The 15,944-nt window shown below is 41.5% G+C and overlaps 1 long non-coding RNA gene across 1 annotated transcript in view; it reads right to left on the bottom strand.

Moving 5' to 3' along the window:
* The window catches only part of LOC147349483 (uncharacterized), a 45,317-nt gene that overhangs the window by 1,095 nt on the left and 28,278 nt on the right, over positions 1–15,944 (bottom strand). The gene's annotated exons all lie outside the window — the stretch shown is intronic.

The raw sequence follows: 15,944 nt of genomic DNA, 5'->3' as shown, positions 1-15,944 counted from the left end.
TAGTTATTGCATTTGAAGCTCTCTTAGGGGCTAACAGGCAAAATATTTCTTTTTTTAAACTTATTATTTAAAAGAGACTTTTTAAAAATAAAACTTTTTCTTAAATGTGTTTTCCTACTGACATTTCACTCTAAATATTAGATTAAAATGCACATTTAAAAATTCATACTAAGTGAATAATTATTGCTTTCTGGCTCCCTTAAATTTCCTCCCTTAAATTCCCGCACATGCATATATAAGGTTTGCCAGCCTTCTGACATCTGCTCTCCCCACCAGTTGAGGCCATTTTAAAATTCTTTTAATAATTATTTCTGGTTATTCCTGACATACCTGAGCAAACCAATCCAGAGACCCAGCAAAGATGTACTGATGAGTCTCGCTGAATGTATCCACTCAGTACTGTAGTCAAACTGTGTATGTACTGCATTTTATATCACTAATTTAGGGAAATCTTTAGTTGAAATTATTAGAAAGTTATCCTTTGAGGACCCACCTCTACTTGCCAGTATCACCTTTTGTCCTGAGCATTCAAATACTTCAACTGGAGTTGAAATCCAGTTGTAATTTAATAGCTGTGTGTCTTTGGGGGTTTACATCAACTCTGTTTATCTCAGTGTCCTATGCAACTCTGTTGCTACACCCCCTTCCCCATGAGGGCTTCATTACAGGAGACAATGTGAAGTGAAAAGACCAGCCATGGGCTCTGCACTCATCCTCCTCAAGTCTAGTGTCACTCTGCTTTTTCAATCTTAATACATATTGTCACTACAAAAATTAAACACCCCACTCCAGTACTCTTGCCTGGAAAATCCCATGGACGGAGGAGCCTGGTAGGCTGCAGTCCATGGGGTCGCTAAGAGTCGGACACGACTGAGTGACTTCACTTTCACTTTAGTACTTTCTAGGGGTGTGTGTGTGTCCGACTCTTTGTGATCCCATGGGCTATAGCTCACCAGATTCCCCTGTCCCTGAAATTTTCCAGACAAGAATACTGGAGTGGGTTGCCATGCCCTCCCGTCCATGGGATCTTCCTGACCCAGGGATCAAACCTGGGTCTCCCACATTGCAGGGAGATACCATTTGAGCCACAGTTTACACTTCATTGAAGAGCTTGAAAAGTAGTTATGAAGTCCAGGTGGGTGAACTTATGATGGTGGAAAGAAAAGGGAAACACACCTGGGAACAGAGCACTCGTGCTGTGACCTGAGCCATCTCTACTCTAATCATCCCATTCAGCACAGTCAGGAGACAAACACAGGCATTGCTTATAGTTGTACCATGGCTTTTAAATGTAATTTTATCCTAAAGGTAAGATCCATGGATGTAACAAAACAACAATAAGCCAAAACTGCATTTTAACTATATTCCTTCAGGAAATTATGAAAGTTCAGAATTTAAAAGCTTACCTTGTTTATATAGCAACTAAGGACATTCAGATGCACTGGGTTTTACTTTTAAAGATGGGAACAGGGGTTTCATTCCTGGCTGGTTTGGGACAACACTCACCAGGGCTTAGAGGGGAGTCTGAAACACTTTAAACAGCAGGTCATTTTCTCAAGCAAGTTTCTGCCTGTAAGCAGTTCCTGCCCTTCTGTTCCCCACAACAGGATGGGGAGTTGGACAGCTACTGAGAGCCACAGAGTCCCACAGAGACCTCCATACATGATGGAAACCAGGCTGTGATCCGACAGCCAGGGGAGCACAATCATTCCTTTAAATTTGCCCCCCAGTCTTCTTTTATGAGGATAAAGTCAAACATGAATTGTCGTCCTCTTAGGGTCCTAGGCTGACAATCTGGTCTACTCTCCCCAACTCCCCACCTGCCATCTCCCCCTCAATTGTTCATCAGGGAAATTAGGAAACACAGCCCTTGGGAGTTCACAGAAATACTCCAGAGTGAAAATTTTATATTCTGTATGTTACTTTGTAAGTTGGAATCAATTTTGGCTTTCAACTGAATGCAAGAATTGCAAAATATAAAATCTTTAAAAACCCAGTTAAATTCTGCCAAATTTACTCATTTTGTGGTGGTGGAATCTCATTTTATGACAAAAGAGGAAGCAAATTTCCTTTCCATAACTGTATGTGGTGAAACACTTACATCAGTCAAAACAAGTGGATATAAAAACCCAACTCAACCTAACCCAACAAAAAAGCCATTTGTGCTATCTCTAAACTTAGAAATTGATCTTTATATATTTGAAATCATTATGTGAAAAATGTAAGCTATGGAGCTAAATGTCAAAATGGTGTCAATCTCCCTGGTATTTTCAGAATGCTAACACCAAAACTGTGGTGCTGGAGAAGACTCTTGAGAGTCCCTTGGACAACAAGGAGATCAAACCAGACAATCCTAAAGGAAATCACCCCTGAATATCTATTGGAAGGTCTGATGCTGAAACTGAAGCTTTGACCACCTGATGAGAAGAGCTGACTCATTGGAAAAGATTCTGATGCTGGAAAGATTGAAGGCAGGAGGAGAAGTGGGTGACAGAGGATGAGATGGTTGGATGACATCACAGACTCAATGGACATGAGTTTGAGCAAACTCCAGGAGATAGTGAGACTTCCTTGGTAGCTCAGACGGTAAAGTGTCTGCCTACAATGCAGGAGACCCGGGTTCGATCACTGGGTCGGGAAGATCCCCTGGAGAAGGAAATGGCAACCCACTCCAGTACTCTTGCCTGGAAAATCCCATGGATGGAGAAGCCTGGTAGGCTACTCCATGGGGTCCCAAAGAGTTGGACATAACTGAGAGACTTCACTTTCACTTTCCAGGAGATAGTGAAGGACAGGGAAGTCTGGCATGCTAAAGTCCATGGGGTCACAAAGAGTTGGACACAAGCAACTGTACAACAACAACAATATATATATATTTATATTTTTCCTTCCAAAAGCGTAATACACACTCTTATCAAGTGTGCATGGAACATTCTCTAGGATACATAACATGCTAGGCCTCAGTACAAGCCTTGATAAGTAAGAAAATGAAACTAATATCAATGATCTCTTCTAACTACAACACTATGAGACTAGAAATCAAAAAGAAAACTGAAAAAGCTACAAATCCTTGGAGGCTAAACAATACGCTATTAAACAGCCAATGGGTCACTGAAGAAGTTAACAAAGTAATACCGCTACTGCCACTGCTAAGTTGCTTCAGTCGTATCCGACTCTGTGCAACCCCATAGACAGCAGCCCACCAGGCTCCCCCGTCCCTGGGATCCTCCAGGCAAGAATACTGCAGTGGGTTGTAATAAAATTAATAAAAATACCTGGAGACAAATGAAAATGAAATGATCCAAAAATCTATGGGTTGCAGCAAAGGCAGTTCTAAGAGGGAACTTGTAGTGATTCAAGTTTGCCTCAAGAAACAAGAAAAACCTCTAACAATCTAACCTTATGCCCAAAGGAATAGAAAAAGAATAAAGGAAATCCAAGTTGAGAAGAAAAGAAAACTATCAGAGGAGATAAGTGAATAAAAAATTGAAAAACAGATAAGATCAAGGAAACAAACAGCTTGTTTTTAGAAGAGTAAAACAAACTGATAAACCTTTAAATGGACATCATCATGAAATAAAGGGAGAGGGCCCTAATCGATTAAAAAAAAAAAAACCAGAAATGAAAAAGAAATTATAAATGGCACCACTGAAATACAAAGGATCATGAGAGACTGCTATACATGTGCTGCTAGAGCTGGACGCTGCCAGTGGAAGAAAAACACTAGAAGAAAATTTTCAGTTCAGTTCAGTCGCTCAGTTGTGTCTGACTCTTTGCGACCCCATGAATCGCAGCACGCCAGGCCTCCCTATCCATCACCAACTCCTGGAGTTCACTCATACTCACGTCCATCGAGTGAGTGATGCCATCCAGCCATCTCATCCTCTGTCATCCCCTTCTCCTCCTGCCCCCAATCCCTCCCAGCATCAGAGTCTTTTCCAATGAGTCAACTCTTCGCATGAGGTGGCCAAAGTACTGGAGTTTCAGCTTTAGCATCATTCCTTCCAAAGAAATCCCAGGGCTGATCTCCTTCAGAATGGACTGGTTGGATCTCCTTGCAGTCCAAGGGACTCTCAAGAGTCTTCTCCAACACCACAGTTCAAAAACATCAATTCTTCGGCGCTCAGCCTTCTTCACAGTCCAACTCTCACATCCATACATGACTACTGAAAAAACCATAGCCTTGACTAGACGGACCTTTGTTGGCAAAGTAATGTCTCTGCTTTTGAATATGCTATCTAGGTTGGACATAACTTTCCTTCCAAGGAGTAAGCGTCTTTTAATTTCATGGCTGCAGTCACCATCTGCAATGATTTTGGAGCCCAGAAAAATAAAGTCTGACACTGTTTCCACTGTTTTCCCTTCTATTTCCCATGAAGTGATAGGACCAGATGCCATGATCTTCGTTTTCTGAATGTTGAGCTTTAAGCCAACTTTTTCACTCTCCACTTTCACTTTCATCAAGAGGCTTTTTAGTTCCTCTTCACTTTCTGCCATAAGGGTCGTATCATCTGCATATCTGAGGTTATTGATATTTCTCCTGGCAATCTTGATTCCAGCTTGTGTTTCTTCCAGTCCAGCATTTCTCATGATGTACTCTGCATACAAGTTAAATAAGCAGGGTGACAATATACAGCCTTGATGAACTCCTTTTCCTATTTGGAACCAGTCTGTTGTTCCATGTCCAGTTCTAACTGTTGCTTCCTGACCTGCATACAGATTTCTCAAGAGGCAGGTCAGGTGGTCTGGTATTCCCATCTCTTTCAGAATTTTCCACAGTTGATTGTGATCCACACAGTCAAAGGCTTTGGCATAGTCAATAAAGCAGAAATAGATGTTTTTCTGGAACTCTCTTGCTTTTTCCATGATCCAGCAGATGTTGGCAATTTGAAGAAAATTTTAGTCATTGTTGATTTGGCTGTTTTGCAGATGCCCCAATCAAAAAAGCTGCTGAAACTTAGAAGCTGATTTTGTCACAGTGTAAGTAATGCTCAAAATTCTCCAAGCCAGGCTTCAGCAATATGTGAACCGTGAACTTCCAGATGTTCAAGCTGGTTTTAGGAAAGGCAGAGGAACCAGAGATCAAATTGCCAACATCCGCTGGATCATCAAAAAAGCAAGAGAGTTCCAGAAAAACATCTATTTCTGCTTTATTGACTATGCCAAAGCCTTTGACTGTGTGGATCACAATAAACTGTGGAAAATTGTTCAAGAAATGGGAATACCAGACCACCTGACCTGCCTCTTGAGAAGCCTATATGCAGGTCAGGAAGCAACAGTTAGAACTGGACATGGAACAACAGACTGGTTCCAAATTGGGAAAGGAGTACGTCAAGGCTGTATATTGTCACCCTGCTTATTTAACTTGTATGCAGAGTACATCATGTGAAATGCCAGGCCGGATAAAGCACAAGCTGGAATCAAGATTGCCAGGAGAAATATCAATAACCTCAGATATGCAGATGACACCACCCTTATGGCAGAAAGTGAAGAACTAAAGAATCTCTTGATGAAAGTGAAAGAGAAGAGTGAAACAGTTGGCTTAAAACTCAACATTCAGAAAACTAAGATCTTGGCATCTGGTCCCATCACTTCATGGCAAACCAATGGGGAAACAGTGGAAACAGTGACAGACTTTCTTTTGGGGGACTCCAAAATCACTGCAGATGGTGACTGCAGCCATGAAATTAAAGGATGCTTGCTCCTTGGAAGAAAATGACCAACCTAGACAGCATATTAAAAAGGAGAGACATTACTTTGACAACAAAGGTCCGTCTAGTCAAACCTATGGTTTTTCCAGTAGTTGTGTATGGATGTGAGAGTTGAACTATAAGGAATGCTGAGCACTGAAGAATTGATGCTTTTGAACTGTGGTGTTGGAGAAGACTCTTGAAAGTCTCTTGAACAGCAATAAGATCCAACCAGTCCATCCTAAAGGAAATCAGTCCTGAATATTCATTGGAAGGACTGGTGCTGAAGCTGAAACTCCAATACTTTGGCCACCTGATGCAAAGAACTGACTCATTTGAAAAGACCCTGATCCTTGGAAAGATTGAAGGCAAGAGGAGAAGGGGACAACAGAGTATGAGTTGGTTGGGTGGCATCATTGACTCAATGGACATGAGTTTAAGTAAACTCTGGGAGTTGGTGATAGACAAGGAGGTCTTGTGTGCTCCAGTCCATGGGGTCACAAAGAGTCGGAAAGGACTGAGTGACTGAACTGAATTGAACTGATATATCAATAAAATAGACAAGCTAGTAGAAACAGACAAATCCTCTGAAATGTACAATCTCCCAAGATTATAACAGGAAGAAATAGAAAACATTGACAGACCAATTACCAGTATTGAGAGTTAACCATAATTTAAAGCTCCCAACAAACAGAAGTCCAGGACCAGATGGCTTCATGGGTGAATTCTACTAGACCTTCAGAGAAGAGTTAATACTGACCCTTCTGAAACCATTCCACAAACACTGCAGAGGAAGGAATACTTCTGAACTCATTCTGAGGCCAGCATCACCCTGCTGTCAAAACCAGACAAATAAATCTCAGAAACAAAAAAGTTGCAGGCCAGTAACATGGATAAAAATAGATGTAAAACCCTCAATGAATTAGCAAGGAAACCCAGGGATTCAGAATCTACCTATCAATGTGATACAACACAGTAACAGATCAAACAAAAACCATATTACCATCTCAGTAGATGCAAAGAAAGCTTTCGACAAAGGTCAATAGCCATTTATGATAAAACCTGAAAGTGAGTATAGAGGAAACATACTTCAGCATAAAGACCATGTACATAAGTGCACAGCTAACAGTCTCAGCAGTGAAAAGATGAAACATTTCTTCTAAGATCAGAAACAAGATAAGAATGTCCACTTTGCCACTATTATTCAATACAGTTTTAAAAGTCCTAGTGACAGCAATCAAAGAGAAAGCAATAAAAGGAATCTAAATTGGAACTCATGTCTCATCCATCTGAAAGTGAAAGTCACTCAGTCATGTCTGACTCTCTGCGATCCCATGGACCATGGAATTCTCTGGGCCAGAATACAGAATGCTGGGCTTCCGTCATAGCTCAGTTGGTAAAGAATCTGCCTGCATTGCAGGAGAGCCTGGTTCAATTCCTGGGTTGGGAAGATCTGCTGGAGAAGGGATAAACTACCCACTCCAGTTTTCTTGGGCTTCCCTTGTGGCTCAGCTGGTAAAGAATCTGCCTGCAATGTGGGATGCCTGGGTTTGATCCCTGGGTTGGGAAGATCACCTGGAGAAGGCTACTCACTCCAGTATTCTGGCCTGGAGAATTCCATGGACTGTACAGTCCATGGGGTCAAACATGACTGAGCGACTTTCACTTTTACTTCAAATTGGAAATTAAAGTGTCACTGTTTTCAGATGAAATGATACTATGCACAGAAAATCCCAAATGACTGCTAGAGCTCAATGAATTTGATAAGTTTGCAGGATACAAAATTAATATACAGAAATCTGTTGCATTTCTGTACACTAACAAGCTATCAGAGAAATTAAGGAAACAATCCCATTTACAATCACATAAAAATTAAAAAAGAAATAACTAGGAATAACCTCACCTAAGGTGGTTCAACATCTGTACTAAGAAAACTAAAGACTCTGGTGAAAGAAATTGAAAACACCACAACTATATGGAAACATAGACCATGTTCTTGGATTGGAATTGTCAATATTGTTAAGCTGACCATACTAACCAATGTCACCTGAGATTCAATGCAATCCCTATCAAACATCACTGGCAGTTTTCAATGACTGGAACAAACAATTTTGAGATTTTTATGAAAAAACAAGACCTTGAATAGCCACAACAACTTTAAAACTGAAGATATCCCATTCCCTGACTAAAGACAATACTACAAAGCTGGTCGAAGCAGATAATACTGGCCCCAAAAGGATACACAGACCAATGGAACAGGACAGAGTCTAGATAGAAACTCATGCACTTACAGTCAATGAAGGATACGAGAATATACAACAGGGAAAGAATATTTCTTTGATAACTGGAGGGAAAATTGGACAGACATGTAAAAGAATGTAATCAGAATATTCTATAAGAACATGTACAAAAATAAAATCAAAATGGATTAAAGACCTAAGCTTAAGACTAGAAACCACAAAATTCCTAAATGAAAACATAGGCAGAACATTTAATATAAATCATAGCAATAGGATTGTATCTGTCTCCTAAGAGATACAAAAGCAAAACAGAAACATATGGGAACTAATTAAACATAAAAACTTTTGCACATCAAAGGATAACATGAAAAAATGAAGCAACAACATGCCGAAAGAGAGAAAATATTTGCTAATTATATGACCGGTAAGGGTTTAATATCCAAAGTACATAAAATAGCTCATACAACTCAGTCAAATAAACAACTAGATTAAAAAACGGGCAGACGTCCTGTTGGTGTTGTTCTACTGAACAACTCAGTCATGTCTGACTCTTTCTGATCCCATGAACTGCAGCATGCAAGGCTTCTCTGTCCTTCATTATCTTCCTGAATTTGTTCAAACTTCTGCACATTGAGTCAGTGATGCCATGGAACCATCTCATTCTCTGCTGAGCCCCTTCTTATCTTGCCCTCAGGTCTTTCCCAGCATCAGGGTCTTTTCCAATGAATCAGTTCTTCCTATCAGGTGGCCAAAGTATTGGAGCTTCAGCTTCAGCATCAGTCTGTCCAATGAATATTCAATGTTGATTTCCTTCAGGATTAACTGTTTTGATCTCCTTGCTGTCCAAGGGATTCTTGATAGTCTTTTCCAACACCACAGTTGGAAAGCATCAATTTTTCAGTGCTCAGCCTTCTTTATGGTCTAACATCCATACATGACTACTGGAAAAACCATAGCGTTGACTATTCAGAACTTCGTTGGCAAAGTGATGTCTCTGCTTTTTGATACTCTTCTAGGTTTGTCATAGCTTTCCTTCAGAGGAGCAAGTGTCTTTTAATTTCATGGCTGTGGTCACTATTCCCACTGACTTGAAGCCCAAGAAAATAAAGTCTGTCACTGTTTCCATTTTTACCTATCTATTTGCCATTGGCACCTCAACTCAAAAGGCCTGGGGTTCCATTACGGACAGCTGCACTCAGGAAATGTCCTATGGCCAGAACTGGAGGAAAAAAATTGCAAAAAGAGCTGATGTTCAGGAAGCCAAGCGCAAAAGATAACTTGTCCTTACAACTTCTAAGGAAAAAATAAAAAAAGGAATAATCACACTCAAATCTCCCCACCAAACAAGATGCTCAGCATCCCTCAAGGCTTCAGGAATTCCAATCAAAAGGACAATGGGGAAGTAAATCGCAACAATCACAATGGCCAAGGTCACATCGGCAGGCAATAAATGTGGGAGAGAGGCTGGAGGAAAAAGAATCCCCTTAAGACTGTCAATGTGAACAGACATTGACAGCAGCCAATAGAATGGACACTCTCTGAATGCCTGAAAAACTATCAAGTCAGGCTAAGCCTAGGATCTGACATTCCCACACCTTGGTCTACATCTTGAGAACACCATCGATCAAAAAGCACAGGCACCCAAACAAACCTCCAGAACTGCTTCCTTCCAGTAGCCAAGATACATAACTATCAAAATCTCCAATGAGAGATTAAAACTTAAACAAGATATAGTATACATATCCAGTAGACTATTTCTTACTCATAAAAAACAGACATTGAAATTAGGGAATTATAACACTAGAAGACACAGGGATAGATCTTGAAAGATCATAGACAAAGGGAATTCAGTCAGGCAGAGGAAGATCCTGGTATGAGGACTCAGTAGGGCAAATGAGAGCAGATGTACAAGTTAACAAGTTGACAACCTAGAAAGAGACTGAGAATTCAAAGTCAGACAAATGGTTTTGGAATAAATAAATAGAGGGGCCTGGAACCATAGTGGGTAAGAACCTAAAGCAACAACAAATCTGTAATGTAATAGATCATCCACATGGATCTTCCTACTCCTTACTTCCTTCCTTCCATCCACATAGATGCAGAAATCTGTACCTCTAAGAGACAATCCACAAAAATTATCTTCTGTTTCAGTTCACTTCAGTTGCTCAGTTGTGTCCAACTCTTTGCAACCCCATGGACTAAAGCATGTCAAGCTTCCCTGTCCATCACCAAATCTGGGAGCTTGATCAAACTCATGTACATCAAGTCAGTTATTCCATCCAACCATCTTGTCCACTTCTCCTCCTGACTTCAAACTTTCCTAGCATCAGGGTCTTTTCCAATGAGTCAGTTCTTCTCATCAAGTGGCCAAAGTATTGGAGCTTCAGCTTCAGCATCAGTCCTTCCAATAAATATTCAGGACTGATTTCCTTTAGGATTGACTGGTTTGATCTCCTTGCAGTCCAAGGGACTCTCAAGAGTCTTCTCCAACACCACAGTTCAAAATCATCAAGTCTTCGGCACTCAGCCTTATTTATGGTCTAACTCTCATATCCATACATGACTACTGAAAAAACCATAGCTTTGACTATATAGATCTTTATTGGCAAAGTAATGTCTCTGCTTTTTAATATGCTGTCTAGGTTGGTCATAACTTTTCTTCCAAGGAGCAAGCATCTTTTAATTTCATGGCTGCAGTCACCATCTGCAGTGATTTTGGAGCCCAAGAAAATACAATCTCTCACTGTTTCCATTGTTTCCCCATTGATTTGCCTTGAAGTGATGGGAACGGATGCCATGATCTTTGTATTTTGAATGTTGAGTTTTAAGCCAGCTTTTTTACTCTCCTCTTTCATTTTGATCAAGAGGCTCTTTAGTTTCTCTTTGCTTTCTGCCATAAGAGTGGTGTCATCTGCATATCTGAGGTGATTGATATTTCTCCTGGCAATCTTGATTCCAGCTTGTGCTTCATCCACCCTGGCATTTACCATGATGTACTCTGCATATAAATTAAGTAAAAAGAGTGACAATATACAGCCTTGACATACTCCTTTCCCAATTTGGAACCAGTCTGCTGTTCCATGTCCAGTTCTAACTGTTGCTCCTTGACCTGCATACAGAATTCTCAGGAGACAGATAAGGTGGTCTGCTATTCCCATCTCTTGAAGAATTTTCCACAGTTTGTTGTGATCCATACAATCACAAGTTTTAGCATAGTCAATGAAGAATGACAGTCACAATTACAGAAACTAACCAACTGATCACTTGGATTACAGCCTTGTCTAACTCAATCTCCTATCTACTTGCTTTCTAATCACAGAGAAGTATATCTGAGTTAGAAAATGCACAAGGATGTGGTGCTAACCACTCTGCTCAACCTTATTAGGCAAAGAGTCACAAAAAACCATAGAGATACCCCCATAGATGACTTAATACCTGCCTGAATCAGGCAGCTGTGCTGTGACAAAAATCACACTATGGCAAATGGAAGACTCTGCAGGTAGTATTGGCAAGATGTTAAAGAAAACAGAAGGAAAGCAGTGCCTACTGTATTCTGTGAGACCTCCCTGATTTGGGATGGTGTCCCATCCATGGAGGCTGAGCTGGCTTGGGTCCCACTGGTGAACCGCAGTGGGGTAGACACAGCCTGGCAGGGTGCCGTTCACTGAACAACTTTTAAAGGTCTACCGTGTGCTATGTCTGGCTGGGACAATAGTCCTGTGTGGCATCAAAACCCCGAGGAATTTCAAGGCAAAATTCAGCTGGCTTCAATCTCTGCTGGAGTTGGGGACCCCAGCTCAAGCCTCCTCCACCCTGGGAGTGCCAACTCCTAGCACTTAAGCAGCCTCTGCAGTGTACTGTGGATCCTGAAGGGATTACTCTGCATGGTCCCTTTGTGTATGAAGCTTTAGGGGGAAAACGAGTGAGGCTCAAGCATTTCTCTGTCTGCTCAGGCAAATTTCACTCTGTTTCACAGCCCAGGAAGCCAACTTGCCCTTAGGCTCTGCCCTGCCCCCAACCAAAAACAAACAAACAAACAAAAAAAAACATCAGAAAGTGCTTCCCCCTTGTGGACATATTCTGTAACTACCACTTGATCACCCTTGTTTGCAGGCACCTCAATTCACAAGGCCTGGGATTCTGATAATGACAGCTGCCCTCAAGAAATGTCCTATGGCCGGCACCTGAGAAATAAATTCCAAACACAGCCAAAGTTCAGGAAGCCAACCGCCAAAGGTAAATTCTCCTCACACCCTTTAAGGAGAAGAAGAAGAAAAATAAAAACAGACCACCCAAACCTCCCCTATCAAACAAATGCTCCGCATCCCTTAAAGCTGCAGGAATGCCGATCAAAAGGAGAATGGAAAATCAAACCCCCAAACTCACCATAGCCAGAGTCACAAGTCTACAGGCAATACATATAGGAGAGTATCTAGAGGAAGAAGAATCCCCCAAGGCTGTTGGTGGCAATACACATTGGCAGGAGCCAGTAGAATGGACAGTCTCGGAATGCCTGAAAAACTAGGAAGTCAGGCTAAGTCTAGGATCTGACATTCCTGCACCTTGTCCTATATCCTGAGAACACCATCTATTAAAAAGCACAGGCACCCCAACAAACCAGCCCTGCTTCCTTCCTATTAGCCAAGACAGGCAGCCTGCAAACTCCCTAGTGAGAGGTTAAACCTTAAACAAGATACAGTACATACATCCAGTAGGCTGTTTCTCGCTCATAAAAAACATACACTAAAATTAGTCAATTATAACCCCGAGAGACACAGCGATGGATCTGGAAGGATCACAGGCAAAAGGAAGTCAGTGAGGAGGAGAAAAGTCCTGGTACCTGAAGTGTCGTCTAGGTCAAGTGAGAGTTTCATACAGGTCAACAAATGGACATATGTAAAAAGAATCAGAATTCAAATTCAAAAAAATTGTTTTGGAAAAATAAAGTGCAGGGACTGGAACGAATTAGGGGGTAAGCTCTGAAAGTGACAACAAATCTGTACCTGTATTAAATCATCCATGGATGATCCTCATTCTTCCTACTTTTCATCCACAGAGACTCAGAAATCTATAGCAAAAAGGGATAATGCACAAAAATTCTTTTCTATGTTCCTGCATTCGATTCCCAGAAAAATGTATCTGAGTCAGAAAATGCGTAAGGACATGATGCTCACCACTCTAATTGAACACCTAAGGCAAAAAATCGCCAAAAAACCAAAGATACTCCAAAGATGACTTAATACCTGAATCAGGCAGCTGTACGGTGACAAAAGTCACAGTATGGCAATTGGACGATGCTGCAGGTAGTATTGGCAAGATGTTAAACACACACACACACACCAGTGCCTACTGTATTCTGTGAGACCTCCCTGACTTGAGATGCTATCTCATCCCTGGAATCTGAGCAGGCTTGGGTCCCACTGGTGAAATGGGATGGGGTAGACACAGCCTGGCAGGGTGCCCTTCATTAAACACTTTTAAAAGTTCTACGTCTGGCTGGGACAAGAGTCCTGAGTGGCATCAAAACCCCAAGGATTTTTTAAGGCAAATTTAGCTAGTTCAATATCTGCTGGAGCTGGGGATCCCAGCTCAAGCCTCCTCCCTGGGAGTGCCACCTCCTAGCACCTAAAAGCCTCAGTAATGTACCATGGACCCTGAAGTGATTAGTCTGCATGGTCCTTTTGTGAGAAGCTTTAGGTTGGGAAGTGGTGAGGCTCAATCCCTTTCCTGTATCCTCAGGCAACATTCCCTCTATTTCACAGCCCAGAAAGCCAACTTGCCCACAGACTCTGCTTTGCCCCAGGAACCAAAGGTGGGCATGGAAAAGTGCTGCCGCCATATGGACATTTTCTGTTACTACACCTTGATAAACCTTGCACACAGGCACCTCAATTCACACGGCCTGGGGTTCCGATAATGACAGCTGTCCTCAAAAAATGTCCTGTAGCTGGCACCTGAAATAAATTCCCAAAACAGCTGAAGTTCAGGAAGCCAATTGCCAAAGGTAGACTGTCCAATAGGAAAAGGAGTACGTCAAGGCTGTATATTGTCACCCTGCTTATTTAACTTATATGCAGAGTACATCATGAGAAACGCTGGGCTGGAGGAAGCACAAGCTGGAATCAAGATTGCCAGGAGAAATATCAGTAACCTCGGATATGCAGATGACACCACCCTTATGGCAGAAAGTGAAGAAGAACTAAAGAGCCTCTTGATGGAAGTGAGAGAGGAGAGTGAAAAAGTTGGCTTAAAGCTCAACATTCAGAAAACGAAGATCATGGCATCCGGTCCCATCACTTCATGGGAAATAGATGGGGAAACAGTGAAAACAGTGTCAGACTTTATTTTTCTGGGCTCCAAAATCACTGTAGACGGTGACTGCAGCCATGAAATTAAAAGACACTTACTCCTTGGAAGGAAAGTTATGACCAACCTAGACAGCATATTGAAAAGCAGAGACATTACTTTGTCAACAAAGGTCTGTCTAGTCAAGGCTATGGTTTTTCCAGTGGTCATGTATGGATGTGAGAGTTGGACTATAAAGAAAGCTGAGCACTGAAGAATTGATGCTTTTGAACTGTGTGTTGGAGAAGACTCTTGAGAGTCCCTTGGACTGCAAGGAGATCCAACCAGTCCATCCTAAAGGAGATCAGTCCTGGGTATTCATTGGTGGGACTGATGTTGAAGCTGAAACTCCCAATACTTTGGCCACCTGATGTGAAGAACTGACTCATTTGAGAGGACCAATACTGGGAAAGATTGAGGGCAGGAGGAGAAGGGGATGACAGAGGATGAGATGGTTGGATGGCATCACTGACTCAACGGACATGAGTTTGGGTAAACTCCGGGAGTTGGTGATGGACAGGGAGGCCTGGCATGCTGCAGTTCATGGGGTCACAAAGAGTCGGACACGACTGAGCAACTGAACTGAACTGAAATTGTCCATACACAGTTAAGGAGAAGATGAAAATAAAAGAACAGACATATCAAAACCTCCCCTGTTAAGCAAGAGGTTCAACATTCCTCAAAGCTGGAGGAATGCCAGTGAAAAGGACAAAGAAAAATCAAATCACAACACTCACAATGGCCAATGTCCCAAGTCTACAGGCAATAAATATAGGAGAGTCTGGAGGAAAAAGAATCCCCCAAGGCTGTTGGTGGCAATGCACATTGGCAACAGCCAGTAGAATGGACAGTCTCTGAATGCCTGAAAAACTATCAAGTCAGGCTACATCTAGGATCTGACATTCCCACACCATGGCCTATATCTCAAGAACACCATTGATTAAAAGTCACAGGCACCCCAACAAACCTCTAGCACTGCTTCCTTCCAGTAGCCAAGATGGGCAGCCTACAAAATCCCCAATGAGAGATTAAAATGAAACAATGTGTGGTACATACATCTGGGATTATTTCTCACTCATAAAGACACTAAAATTAGGGAATTTTAACACTGGGAGACACAGGGATGGATCTTGAAGCATCATACATAAAGGGAAGTCAGTCAGGCAAAGGAATATCCTGCTTATGAGGTCTCATTTAGGCCAAACGAGAGCAGACCTACAAGGCAACAAACTGACATCCCAGAAAGAGAATCTGAGAATTCAATGTCAAACAAAAGTTTCCAGAAAAACAAATAAGTAAATAAACAAAGTGAAGGGCTGGGTCCAATTAAAGGGTAAATATTTAAAGTGATAACAAATCTGTACCTATAATAAATCATCCACATGGATTCTCCTTGTTCATCCTTCTTTCCATCCATCCAGACAGACAAATATGTAGCTTTAAGAGATAAGGCACCTATATAAAGAAAACTATAAAACCCTGATGAAAGAAATCAAAGATGACACAAATAGATGGAGAAATATACCAGGTTCATGGATCAGAGGAATCAATATAGTGAAAATGAGTATACTACCCAAAGCAATCTATAGATTCAATGCAATCCCTATCAAGCTACCAACAGTATTTTTCAGAGAAGTAGAACAAATAATTTCACAATTTGTATGGAATT

The sequence above is a fragment of the Bos grunniens genome, chromosome 21, assembly GCF_055505025.1.
Source record: "Bos grunniens cultivar Pamir isolate PY7600 chromosome 21, Bosgru_T2T1.0, whole genome shotgun sequence".
Lineage (NCBI taxonomy): Eukaryota > Metazoa > Chordata > Mammalia > Artiodactyla > Bovidae > Bos > Bos grunniens.
The sequence above is the reverse complement of the archived record's forward strand: the minus strand, read 5'-3'. Positions and strand labels throughout refer to the sequence as shown.